Source organism: Ranitomeya variabilis, chromosome 4, assembly GCF_051348905.1.
Source record: "Ranitomeya variabilis isolate aRanVar5 chromosome 4, aRanVar5.hap1, whole genome shotgun sequence".
Lineage (NCBI taxonomy): Eukaryota > Metazoa > Chordata > Amphibia > Anura > Dendrobatidae > Ranitomeya > Ranitomeya variabilis.
Window position 1 is genome coordinate 572,852,934 of NC_135235.1, and position 13,572 is coordinate 572,866,505.

The 13,572-nt window shown below is 46.2% G+C and overlaps 1 protein-coding gene across 4 annotated transcripts in view; it reads left to right on the forward strand.

Moving 5' to 3' along the window:
• Window positions 1-13,572, forward strand: part of OSBPL2 (oxysterol binding protein like 2) — a 91,667-nt gene that overhangs the window by 29,681 nt on the left and 48,414 nt on the right. The window contains exon 2 of one of the 4 annotated variants that reach the window (XM_077252866.1): window positions 9,061-9,159. The exons of the other annotated variants lie outside the window; for them this stretch is intronic. The gene's annotated coding sequence lies outside the window, so the exon portion shown is untranslated. The remainder of the gene's footprint in view (window positions 1-9,060; window positions 9,160-13,572) is intronic. 4 annotated transcript variants of the gene reach the window in all.

Sequence of the window (13,572 nt, forward strand, 5' to 3'; positions counted from 1 at the left end):
CACTGTGTTCACACATTGCTAATCCTTTATTACTCCAATGTCACATCTTATATTATATTCCAGAGCTGCATTCATAATACTGCAGGCATCAGAACTGAAAACTCTCAGCATACCCTGCGTGCTCAGTTTTTATACAGAGCTTTTTCTAAAGATCTGCATTGCGGCATCAGACATCATTGAGATGTTAAGAGTTTTTGACCAAACATGAAGAAAATTTGTGAAAGCAGTAAAAGGCTATGGAATATCGAGTGCTCTCTTTACTGACCACCCATCACTCACTGTACCTCTAGCTGCAGCTATGACATCGCAAGACAGATGTGACCACTACAGTCAATCACTGGCTGAAGGAGGTCCACTGCTGAGACTAGTGACTGGCTGCAGCGTTTGCATGTCTGTGTCAGGGTGTTAATGCTGAGGCAGGAAGCACAGAGATTGGCAAGTGACAAGGAAGCGGCAGAAGGAAAAATTGTATTCAGTAGTGAATGTTTTGCATAGAGCAGCTTCACTTTGACAGTCTGGTTGGATGAGTCGATAGTGAACAGATCTTTTTGTTCCGAGCACAATCATTGTGGTGTACACCGGTAACATGGTTACAGCTGTATAAAAACTTCTATGGCCGTAACCATGTACAGCACTATAAGAAAACAGGTGTACCCCCGCTATGGTCCACAAGGAATCCAGCTGTGTTTGTTGGGAACAGCTCCCCTTACTTGACAGAGATGCACTCTCTGGGGTTACCATGAGCCAGTGACCTCTTCCCTGTTCTTCTCTCTAAGTATTGGCGCTGAGGACAGTACAACTTGCCAAAAATCTGTCTCCACCCTCTGAAGGCAGCAAACTGCATCAGCTTGGTAAGGGGCGCTCAGTAAGCAGTGCAGACCTGTGACGGGATATTCACAGCTTGGTAAGGGGCGCTCAGTGTGCTGGGCAGTCCTGTGACGGGATATTCACAGCTGGGTAAGGGGCGCTCAGTGTGCTGGGCAGACCTGTGACTGGGATATTCACAGCTGGGTAAGGGGCGCTCAGTGTGCTGGGCAGACCTGTGACGGGATATTCACAGCTGAGTAAGGGGCGCTCAGTGTGCTGGGCAGTCCTGTGACCGGGATATTCACAGCTGGGAAAGAGGCACTTAGTGTGCAGGGCAGTCCTGTGACGGGATATTCACAGCTGGGTAAGGTGCGCTCAGTGTGCAGGGCAGACCTGTGACGGGATATTCACAGCTTGGTAAGGGGCGCTCAGTGTGCTGGGCAGACCTGTGACGGGATATTCACAGCTTGGTAAGGGGCGCTCAGTGTGCTGGGCAGTCCTGTGACGGGATATTCACAGCTGGGTAAGGTGTGCTCAGTGTGCAGGGCAGACCTGTGACGGGATATTCACAGCTTGGTAAGGGGCGCTCAGTGTGCTGGGCAGACCTGTGACGGGATATTCACAGCTGGGTAAGGTGTGCTCAGTGTGCAGGGCAGTCCTGTGACGGGATATTCACAGCTTGGTAAGGTGTGCTCAGTGTGCTGGGCAGACCTGTGACTGGGATATTCACAGCTGGGTAAGGTGTGTGCAGGGCAGTCCTGTGACTGGGATATTCACAGCTTGGTAAGGTGTGCTCAGTGTGCTGGGCAGACCTGTGACTGGGATATTCACAGCTGGGTAAGGGGCGCTCAGTGTGCTGGGCAGTCCTGTGACGGGATATTCACAGCTTGGTAAGGTGTGCTCAGTGTGCTGGGCAGACCTGTGACTGGGATATTCACAGCTGGGTAAGGGGCGCTCAGTGTGCTGGGCAGTCCTGTGACGGGATATTCACAGCTGGGTAAGGGGCGCTCAGTGTGCTGGGCAGTCCTGTGACGGGATATTCACAGCTGGGTAAGGGGCGCTCAGTGTGCAGGGCAGTCCTGTGACCGGGATATTCACAGCTGGGAAAGAGGCACTCAGTGTGCAGGGCAGACCTGTGACGGGATATTCACAGCTTGGTAAGGGGCGCTCAGTGTGCTGGGCAGTCCTGTGACGGGATATTCACAGCTGGGTAAGGTGTGCTCAGTGTGCTGGGCAGACCTGTGACGGAATATTCACAGCTTGGTAAGGGGCGCTCAGTGTGCTGGGCAGACCTGTGACGGGATATTCACAGCTGGGTAAGGTGTGCTCAGTGTGCTGGGCAGACCTGTGACGGGATATTCACAGCTGGGTAAGGTGTGTGCAGGGCAGTCCTGTGACTGGGATATTCACAGCTGGGTAAGGGGAGCTCAGTGTGCTGGGCAGACCTGTGACTGGGATATTCACAGCTGGGTAAGGGGAGCTCAGTGTGCTGGGCAGACCTGTGATGGGATATTCACAGCTGGGTAAGGTGTGTGCAGGGCAGTCCTGTGACTGGGATATTCACAGCTGGGTAAGGAGCGTTGGGCAATGAGGTGTGTATTCACTTGTATGTACACAGTGACTGCACCAGCAGAATAGTGAGTGCATCTCTGGAGTATAATACAGGATGTAACTTAGGATCACTACAGGATAAGTAATGTAATGTATGTACACAGTGACTCCACCAGCAGAATAGTGAGTGCAGCTCTGGGGTATAGTACAGGATGTAACTTAGGATCACTACAGCAGAGGTCCCCAACCTTTTTTGCACCAGGGACCGGCTTTAAGCCAGACCAGTTTTCCATGGCCCGGTGGGGGTGGGGCAGGGGCGGGGCTTTGGTCATATGGGGGTGGGGTTATGGAGGGATGGAGCTTAGTGCATACTTATCATATAATTATGACATTTATAATGAGAATGTGATTCAACTTACCATAGGTTCAGAATGAGAGGGAGCACCATGCTTGTTTCCCTGGTGCTCTGCACCATTATTGCCCCATAGCTGTGCCATATAGTGCTCTGCACCATTATTGCCCCATAGCTGTGCCATACAGTGCTCTGCACCGTTCATAATTGCCCCATAGCTGTGCCATATAGTGCTCTGCACCGTTCATAATTGCCCCATAGCTGTGCCATACAGTGCTCTGCACCATTATTGCCCCATAGCTGTGCCATACAGTGCTCTGCACCATTATTGCCCCATAGCTGTGCCATACAGTGCTCTGCACCGTTCATAATTGCCCCATAGCTGTGCCATATAGTGCTCTGCACCATTATTGCCCCATAGCTGTGCCATACAGTGCTCTGCACTGTTTATTATTGCCCCATAGCTGTGCTGCTGCTGCTGCAATAAAAATAATAAAACACATACTCACCTCTCTTGCAGCTCCTCGGCGCCATCTTCCCGGCGTCTCCCTGCACTGACTGATCAGGCAGAGGGCGGCGCGCACATTATATACGTCATCGCGCCCTCTGCCTGCACAGTCAGTGAGGAGAGAGAGACGCCGGGAAGATGGAGACAGCGGCGCCCGGCGTGTGGAACCAGGACAGGTGAATATGACATGCTTACCTGCTCCCGGCGTCCCGCTCCTTCCCCCGGACAGCTGCTCTTCGGTGCCGCAGCCTCTTCCTCTATCAGCGGTCACCGGCACCGCTTCATTAGAGAAATGAATAGGCGGCTCCGCCCCTATGGGAGGTGGAGCAGCCTATTCATTTCTCTAATCAGCGGTCCCACGTGACCGCTGAACAGGGGAAGAGCTGCGGCGCCGCGGACCGGCTGAAAAACCCCAACGGCCCGGTCCCGGTCTGCGGACCGGCGGTTGGGGACCTCTGCACTACAGGATAAGTAATGTAATGTATGTACACAGTGACTGCACCAGCAGAATAGTGAGTGCAGCTCTGGGGTATAATACAGGATGTAACTCAGGATCAGTACAGGATAAGTAATGTAATGTATGTACACAGTGACCCCACCAGCAGAATAGTGAGTGCAGCTCTGGGGTATAATACAGGATGTAACTCAGGATCAGTACAGGATAAGTAATGTAATGTATGTACACAGTGACCCCACCAGCAGAATAGTGAGTGCAGCTCTGGGGTATAATACAGGATGTAACTCAGGATCAGTACAGGATAAGTAATGTAATGTATGTACACAGTGACTGCACCAGCAGAATAGTGAGTGCAGCTCTGGGGTATAATACAGGATGTAACTCAGGATCAGTACAGGATAAGTAATGTAATGTATGTACACAGTGACCCCACCAGCAGAATAGTGAGTGCAGCTCTGGAGTATAATACAGGATGTAACTCAGGATCAGTACAGGATAAGTAATGTATGTACACAGTGACCCCACCAGCAGAATAGTGAGTGCAGCTCTGGAGTATAATACAGGATGTAACTCAGGATCAGTACAGGATAAGTAATGTAATGTATGTACACAGTGACTGCACCAGCAGAATAGTGAGTGCAGCTCTGGAGTATAATACAGGATGTAACTCAGGATCAGTACAGGATAAGTAATATAATGTATGTACACAGTGACTCAACCAGCAGAATAGTGAGTGCAGCTCTGGAGTATAATACAGGATGTAACTCAGGATCAGTACAGGATAAGTAATGTAATGTATGTACACAGTGACTGCACCAGCAGAATAGCGAGTATAGCTGAACCAGAATGGCTACCACAGCATCTTGCAGCGGCATGCTATTCCATCCGGTTTGCTTTTAGTTGGACCATCATTTATTTTTCAACAGGACAATGACCCCAAACATACCTCCAGGCTGTGTAAAAGGCTATTTGACCAAGAAGGAGAATGATGGGGTGCTACGCCAGATGACCTGGCCTCCACAGTCACCAGACCTGAACCCAATCGAGATGGTTTGGGGTGAGCTGGACCGCAGAGTGAAGGCAAAAGGGCCAACAAGTGCTAAGCATCTCTGGGAACTCCTTCAAGATTGTTGGAAGACCATTACCAGTGACTACCTCTTGAAGCTCTTCAAGAGAATGCCAAGAGTGTGCAAAGCAGTCATCAAAGCAAAAGGTGGCTTCTTTGAAGAACCTAGAATATAAGACATAATTTCAGTTGTTACACACTTTTTTGTTAAGTATATAATTCCACATGTGTTAATTCATAGTTTTGATGCCTTCAGTGTGAATGTACAATTTTCATAGTCATGAAAATACAGAAAAATCTTTAAATGAGAAGGTGTGTCCAAACTTTTTGCCTGTACTGTATGTACACAGTGACTGCTCCAGCAGAATAGTGAGTGCAGCTCTGGAGTATAATACAGGACATATCTCAGGATCAGTACAGGATAAGTAATGTGTGTACACAGTGGCTGTACCAGCAGAATAGTGAGTGCAGCTCTGGGGTATAATACAGGATGTAACTGAGGATCAGTACAGGATAAGTAATGTAATGTATGTACACAGTGACTGCACCAGCAGAATAGTGAGTGCAGCTCTGGAGTATAATACAGGAGGTAACTCTAGGTCAGGATAAATCATCTGATGTACTCCATATTGGATGTGTTGGTCACATGAGGTCGCCACATGATCACGTTGACTAAGCACTTTAGCGCTGCACTGGATGAGGAGGTCACATGGCGGCTGTACTACTTGTTTTGCCAACACAGCTGTTATTTTGCTTTAACCCTTCTAACTTGGATGACTCATCCACATTTTCGCTCCTGATCCCTGCCAGTTGTAGCCTTTGTTGATGACTTATGCCGGGGCAGATTTTGTTGTCCTGGTTCGCCAGCATTGGGCCATGCCATACTGCTGTCATTGCCATGTGTGACACTTGTAGCTGCTTATTTTAATCACATGGTGCCTTGTTATACTGTGCACATACATTAGCTATAAATGTTTGCCCTGGGGAGCCAGTGGCGGTTGCGCAGCCTGTTTTACAAGGCCGGAAGAGCAGTGATTCATATATAAATGACATTTGTACGTCGAGCAGGTCAGATTGCAAAAATTCCAAGGCGATTATTGCTTTTCAATGCAGCGGGACTGCTTCTATTTACAGCGAGCCTCTGGCTTTATGACTGTGCATCTCAGGGAGGACACTATGTGCCAGAACACCTAATGAGTGCCAGAATGGAAGACCCCCAGCTCTGTGCCCCCAACTTCCAGGAAATATTTCTTGCAAAAGCCTTAAAGGGTTTTTCCACCAAAAACTATCATTGCATAATTATTTCAGTGTCTCATAGAAAATAAACACAATTGATACTCACCGTCTCACAGTGCCTCGCTTGCAATGATGTAATCACAGCTATGCCAATTATATTGCCATGTGACCGCTGCAGACAATCATTGGCAATCGCTATTGTTTCAGATCAGAATTCTGTTTGGCTGCAGCGTTCATGTAGCACAATAATCCTACATGCCCAGCTGGGATAGCAGCGCCAACATCGCTGGAACAGTTTTTATTTTTTGAGGATACCTAAAGTGATTACGCAGGGGGTCATCCATTAGTGGACAACCCCCATAAAGCTAAGTCAGCTTACCGGTGGCCATGCAGCTTTACCATTAATGGGGCATACGGAAAGGCATAGTCCCCAGTCTCAGCTGCTGGGGTGGAGGTGGGGGGTTTGCGGCAGATGTCCACCATACTTTTACATGCCTTCTGGTCTCTGACTTATGACTATCACTATATTAGCTGGCATTCTTGCCATGACTTGTCACACACAGCCCTTGAGAGTCAATGGCTACTAAGGCCACCTGGCTAAACCTTTCCACTTAAAGTGATTGCACAGGACTAATAGAACATGGTTGTTTACTTTTAGAAATAGCGCCCCCTTATCTTTAGGTTGTGTGTGATATTGCAGCAGTGGAGCTAATGTTGCTTAGTTGTAGTACCACAAACAGTCTGTGGACAAATTTGGCACTGTTTTTGAAATAAATGTATTTTTTTTTTTTACCTTTGTATAGACCCCTGGCTTGTAAAACGTTGTCTGACTCAAATTATGCAAGTATGCCTCACTTGATTTGTGTTGTCCTGTGCTTGTCCGAGATGGTCCTTGGCATCGGCACAATTCTAGTGGATGACAGCAGAAATAAGTGAATCAGACAAGACCCGCTGGCAGTGTGTCTTTCCGTCGCACAATGGGTATGCAGTTTTAGCGCATCATAATGCCATGACTGATGGATTTAGCGCATCATTTTATCTTTGTCAGTGGCGGCACTGCTGGGGAATTATAGCTTTTGGATATGTTCTCACGTAGTGAATATGCTACCATTTTATGGATGAAAAACTCGCAGCCTATTACATTAGTTGCCAAGATATTTAACCAAGACTCTCTGCAAGCAAAATTTGCTGCATAAAATCATCTGCGGAGCCGATTTTCTATCCAGTTAAGCGCAAAGGTTGAAAATTCATAGAGAATGAATCCCCAAGTACGGACACATGCACGGCTGCCACTGACAGGAGTCCGCCAATGGAACGTCTCGGCAAATACCCAAAGAGCGAGCCCGGGCTCCTCACTGTCAGCAGCTCTCACTCCGTATGGTCACTCCACAGTTAGTTAGGGTCCGACACTTGGCCCCTCCACCGGTCAGCTGTCACCTCCCCCCTGTGGCTGCATGTACACAGTGTGCGCAGCGGGACAGCTCCGCTCCTTACACTGTGCGGTAACTGTGCTGCAGTTCGAATCACGTTCATTTCAATAGGAACTGAGCTCCAGTACCCAAAAGCAGTCTTGGGAAAGCCCTTCAATACATTAACTGATATTTTATAGTTATTTGTATTTTTTACAAATAAAAATTAAATATACTTTAAATTGTGAAATTGACTTTAGACCCCCTCTTGTAGGCTCTCGTTCTACTTACTCTTCTTTTAACACATCCTGTGTTTTGGTATGTGGTAAAGGGGGTTCAGGTTATTAACTAAGCCAGCCCCCTTCTGTTTTTTTCATCATAATGGAGAAGGCAACAGACTGAGCCTGGCAACCAGCCCCCTTCCATGACATGCCAAAACACTGAGGCAAAGGGACCATCACAAGAAGGGAGGCTTTAAAGGGGTCTAAAATGAAGAAATTGGTCCAGATTTCAAATTTTAAGTAGATGAGCAAGTTGACTTAATTTCTATTGGCAAAAGATCCAATAAACTTTTTAGATTCTTGAACATCCCCTTTAAATTGTCATATAAAAGTTATTAAGTGTGTGCTGTAATACATATATGCCACCATATGGTAATTCTGCAAATTTTGCCAGACTACCTCCCAAACTCCATTATGTCCATATTCTGTAGACGACGTGGGAATGAGTTTTCCTAATGGTACAACTTATCCTGCTATTATCAATAATTATTTTCAATGTCTGATGTCCCGCAGGCTGGAAAGGCACCTGCCGTCACAGCTCCGTAGGTAGTCACCCAACTTTATCTGCTTCTGTACAACAATCTCTGTAATTAGCCTTTAAGAAGCCGGGTGACCTCCCTTCATGGCAAACATGTGGCCTCTACATACCACCTTGGGAAATGGCATTGCGACCTATTCCCATCCATCGTGTCTTGTTCTCACTACGCATTTCATAGCCTGGCACACTGTGGGTGAAATCCTGTGTGAGCCTTTCTGGTGTTGGAGACAAGTTAGAGAGAATGGCACCGAGTTACAGAAGACTTCATATTTATACTACCGCTAGTAGTGGCTTCAGTATTTATGGCGCTCATCCAACAATAACCACACAGGCCGCTGCGTATACCTGGCGCCAAACTGTGGAATCGCCTCCCAGAAGTTTGTTGTACTGTTGTTACTCTGCTCTTTTAAAGAGAATTAGGACTAAACTGCAATACTGGAAACAACCTGTGGGCTTGTGTAGCGCTGTTTTCAGAGGAAAGCAGCCATGTTTTTCTACGCGGGTCACAAAGCATATAATCATTGGGATGTTTCCAAACTTTTCTCTTGATAATGCCGAATATAAATAGTAAAATAATACAACTAGCAATAATAGGGAATGAACACAAACAAAGAGACGCATAGGCTCATGTTTTAATTGGAATCAATAGAGAGTGAGTGTGGAGTTTTAAAGGGACAGCATCCTAATTCCTTGGAACATCCCGGGTTTGCAGAGGCTATTTGACAAGGGGCAAGCTGACTTTCCTATTGCCAGTTGCTATAGGGCTACAATGCCGAGTTGCCTGGCAGTTGCTTACACGCAGCACATACCTGCTCCACCTGTCCGACCGCTCCTGATCCTCCACATTCTATGCAGATCACCTGAAGACGCAGAGCCGGGCTGGCTGCAGTGTACAGCACAGACGCAGGCTCGGCCACGTCCTGCTCCGCAGCCTTTCCTCCTCGGACTTTGCAGGTACTTTTTTTTTTTATTTTCCATTTGCTCCATACTTTATTCTGAGATTCTGCTGCTTTTTTTCACATGAGTTTGTGTTAAGTTTTGACTTTTGACCGAATGAAGAATGTGTGTGGATGTTAATAAGTAAAATACACGAGACGAGTTGATTTTCTGTAATCATGAGGTTCATTTCAATCTATTGTTCTCTGTTATCGGTCATATATTTTACTGGCTTCGCTGGAAAGTGTCCTGAAGTGCGATGGGCCATGCAGAGCCAGAGTGGGCGATTGGTGGTGGGTGTAGGAGCGACGCGGTATTACTTCTGTGACCTTAATCACATGAGGACAGGGGGCATCTGCATAATCCTGGAATGACGAGGACATGACATCTTGGGCAAATGGAGGTATTTCTCAGTGGCAGACCTATTGTGATGGTATATACTGGTATATACTGCCCTTAGCATAGAGGATAACTTCCCGATCGCTTCTCACCACTTTACCTCTGTCATTGTCAGGAGGATGAATTGAGCGGCGGTGCGCATGCCTTGGATATCTTATAACTTCCATACTTCATACAAACCCTTTCAATGGCTCTCTATAAATATTATTAGCATATTGATAGACTATGCCAAAAATGTGTTATCCAACTTTTTATCCATTCTTCTGAAGTCAATGCATCATCTCTGAAACTTCTACTGAAAGTTCCGCTTCTAACATATAGCTTTTAGGTCGAAAATTGGAACTGGGTATTTAATGCAAAGCTCCAAATCCTCTGCTTAGCTATGTGATAAAATTCCAGCAGCATCTACCCACCACTAGGGGGAGCTTATGTTAATTTAGAAAAACCGAATGCAATGATTAACTTGGCTCCCTCTAGTGCAGTGTTCCCCAACTGCGGTCCAAGCCACCAAGAGGTCATGTTTTCAGGATTTCCTTAGTATTGCACAGGTGATGGAGTTCTTGCCTGTCCAGGTGATGGAGTTATCACTTGGGCAATGCTAAGGAAATCCTGAAAACATGACCTGTCGGTGGCTCTTGAGGACCGGAGTTGGGGAACACTGCTCTAGTGGTCATTTCAAGCAACTAGAATTTTATTGGGAATTAAAGACCTGTAAGGCTATGTTCACACGTTCGGGATTTTTAGCCCTTTTTTAGCGTTTTTTTCGTCCGTTTTCCACCGAAAAAATGCTTACATACGCATCCCATCATTTTTAATGCATTCCGCACTTTTTGTGCACATGCTGCGATTTTTTCCGCAGCGGAATCACATTCCAGAAAAAAACGCAGCATGTTCATTCTTTGTGTGGAATCGCGGGGATTCTGCACACATAGGAAAGCATTGATCCGCTTACTTTCCGCATGGGGCTATGTCCACCATGCGGGAAGTAAGCGGATCATGTGCGGTTGGTACCCAGGGTGGAGGAGAGGAGACTCTCCTCCAGGCCCTGGGAACCATATACCTGTAAAAAAAAAAAAAAAAAATTTAAATAAAAAATTGTGATATTCTCACCTTTCGGCGGCTCCCACTCCTTGCTATGCTCCCGTTCCCAATAATGCCTCGCGGCAATAACCTGTGATGACGTAGCGGTCTCGCGTGATGCTACGTCATCTGGGGTCATTGCCGCGAGGCATTATTGGGAACGGGAGCATCGCGAGGAGCGGGAAAGCTGCAGGGGCCACCGGAAGGTGAGAATATCACGATTTCTTATTTTTTAAAATTATTTTTAACATTAGATCTTTTGCTATTGATGGTGCATAGGCAGCATCAATAGTAAAAAGTTGGTCACTATGTTTGACAAGTGTGACCAACCTGTCAATCAGTTTTCCAAGCGATGCTACAGATCGCTTGGAAAACGCTAGCATTCTGCAAGCTAATTATACTTGCAAAACGCTAGTGTTTAGCGGGAAAACGCATGCCAATTCCGGGTGCGTTTTACCCGCGGCAGGGAGTTGCAGAATTTCCACGGCAATTCCGGACGTGCGCACATAGCCTAACACAAAAAATGAAGTTCTGACTACTATACAGACATATTAGGCAACAAATCTAAACACATCTAAAAACATGGTGTTAAAAGGTGAAGATTGATATTTGTGAGTTGTGAATCTCTTCTACTTTCTTCTCTAGCTCAAGATTAAGATCTGTCAATGCATTTGCTAATTTTGGAAGAAGGACTAAGGGGGCCGCGGGGGTTTCAGTAGTCACTGTTGCCCATTCGTTCTAATGACTGTTAGGTGCCCAGGGGGCAGAGCTCCACAGGTTTCCATTGATGTCTAGTTCAAGGTGGTCCCCTAAGACCTCATCCAGCGCATACGTGTTCTGATATGACTGCGGTACATTTGTTGTCTTTATTGCAGGATGACTAGTCGCTCATAATCTATAATGAGTCACTCAGTAACTGTAATCTGGGGAAACCTGTTTGAGTGATAACATAAAATACCGTCCCGTCCCTGGTGTCACCAGCCACTCCGCGTGTGAGACTTGCCCAGCCTTACCAGACGTCTGCTCTACACCATGGGATACAGGCTGTTATCTGTGTTCTTTCCTGAAAGTGATTCTTGACTGATAACAAAGCCGCAGTACAAAGCCGGCCACATTGATGGGGGCTGATGTTAAAGGGGTTGTAGCATAAATGTAAATTATCGCCTATCAACAGGATCATTGCTTAGGGTCCCACTGATTCCAAGAACTTGGATCTGGAGTGTCCCATGAATGAAGCGATGCTCCCGTGTGCACCACCATTCATTCTCTGAAGGTCGCCATGTTACAGCCCCCCCACACATCAGAGCCTCGCTCTCTGGATCGGAGGGGGTCCCACAGTGAACAGCATCCTATTACCTATGTTGGTGCTAGGTGATGGCTTGCATTTAGGGAGCACCCCTCGAAGGGATTTCTGTCCTTCTCACAGGTCCCAAGGACAAGCAATCGTCAGTGTAAAGTGACATTAGTTTAGCACTCCTGTGATCTGGGTTATTGGACCCTCACAGAACCTTGAGGACCCCGTCAGAGACACACTCTGGACCCTCCTCTTAGTCAGCGGACAGGGGCTAACAATGACCATCTTATAATACCTCATTCAGCTGCAGTGGACACTCGTTTTGGGCTCACTCCCTCTATATGAGTTTGCATGCCTCTATTGGCTGTGCTAAACGAGCAGCAGATTGTTTGCTTTTATATTTCACCGAAAAAAATATATTTTTCGGTGGAATAGATTAGGAAATCTGCAAAAGAAAAAAAAAACAGACAGACCACAGGCCCAGATCCCTTGCCTCCATTTTTGACACATCCATGTACTATAGCTACCGCACCCTTGTGGTGTAAAGGCCAGGATAAACATTTTTATCATATTTGTACGTTCTTTTATGTAATTGCTTTTTACTTCTAGGTGAAAGTGTCAGAATCCATCTAAAAAAAACATGAAAGGTCAACAAAGATAAAAAAAAAGTACATAAGGAGGTGGTTTATTGTAAGCTCTGCCCACAAAGTGGGTCCACAACCTTCCTAATCCTTCAAAGCAGAAGCCTTAACGACAAATTGTGACTTCTCACAAAAGTGACATGTGACCCTTTGTGCCGTGTGCTTAGATCCTTACAAGGTATAGAAACTAATCCATATGTTTAGCGTTTGCACATATCTTACCGCTTGCAGATTGCCTGTGGACTCTTTTCTCTCTTCTGCGTAGTATTCCCAGCAGATCTGCACCTTATATAACATCAGTTCCCACAGTGAGAAAGTAGAGCAGAATTTCCGCTGCGTTTTTTCTTGCTACCAATCTGGCATTTTAAAGTGCCAGCACAGTACATGAGTTTTTAAGAAATATCATGCACATGCTGCAAAATATATCTGTAGCATAAAGTACAGGATTGACTCTTGCAATATGTAATTTTAATCTGTGAATGTAGCTATGAATTCCCCCCACCTTTTTTGCAATGATATCTGTTGCAGTACATACCGCTGTAGGACTTCCACCGCCGGAGGTCCGCAGCAAATTGCTGACTATCTATGTTGTATTCTGTGCCTTGCTACCTCCCAACCATCACCAGAACTCAGAGAGTGCCAGGTCACAGACTGGTCTAAACCCCAAGCATACTCCACCTTGAAAATGCCTAGTGTATAGACAAACATGCAATAATAGACATGACGTATATAAAAATAATCATTGTGTTATGAGGTATGGCTCGCTTTTTAATCAGTGAGATCCCATTGCCAATGATTTCACCAGGTATGGAGCTTGTGACTTATAAGGCACATTACTAATCCTGATTACTGCACTCACTATTCTGCTGGTGCAGTCACTGTGTACATACAGTTGTGCAGAAAAGTTTACATACCCTCGCAGAATTTTTGCTCTCTTGGCCTTTTTTTTCAGAGAATATGAATAACACCAAAACTTTTTCTCCACTCATGGTTAGTGGTTGGGTGAAGCCATTTATT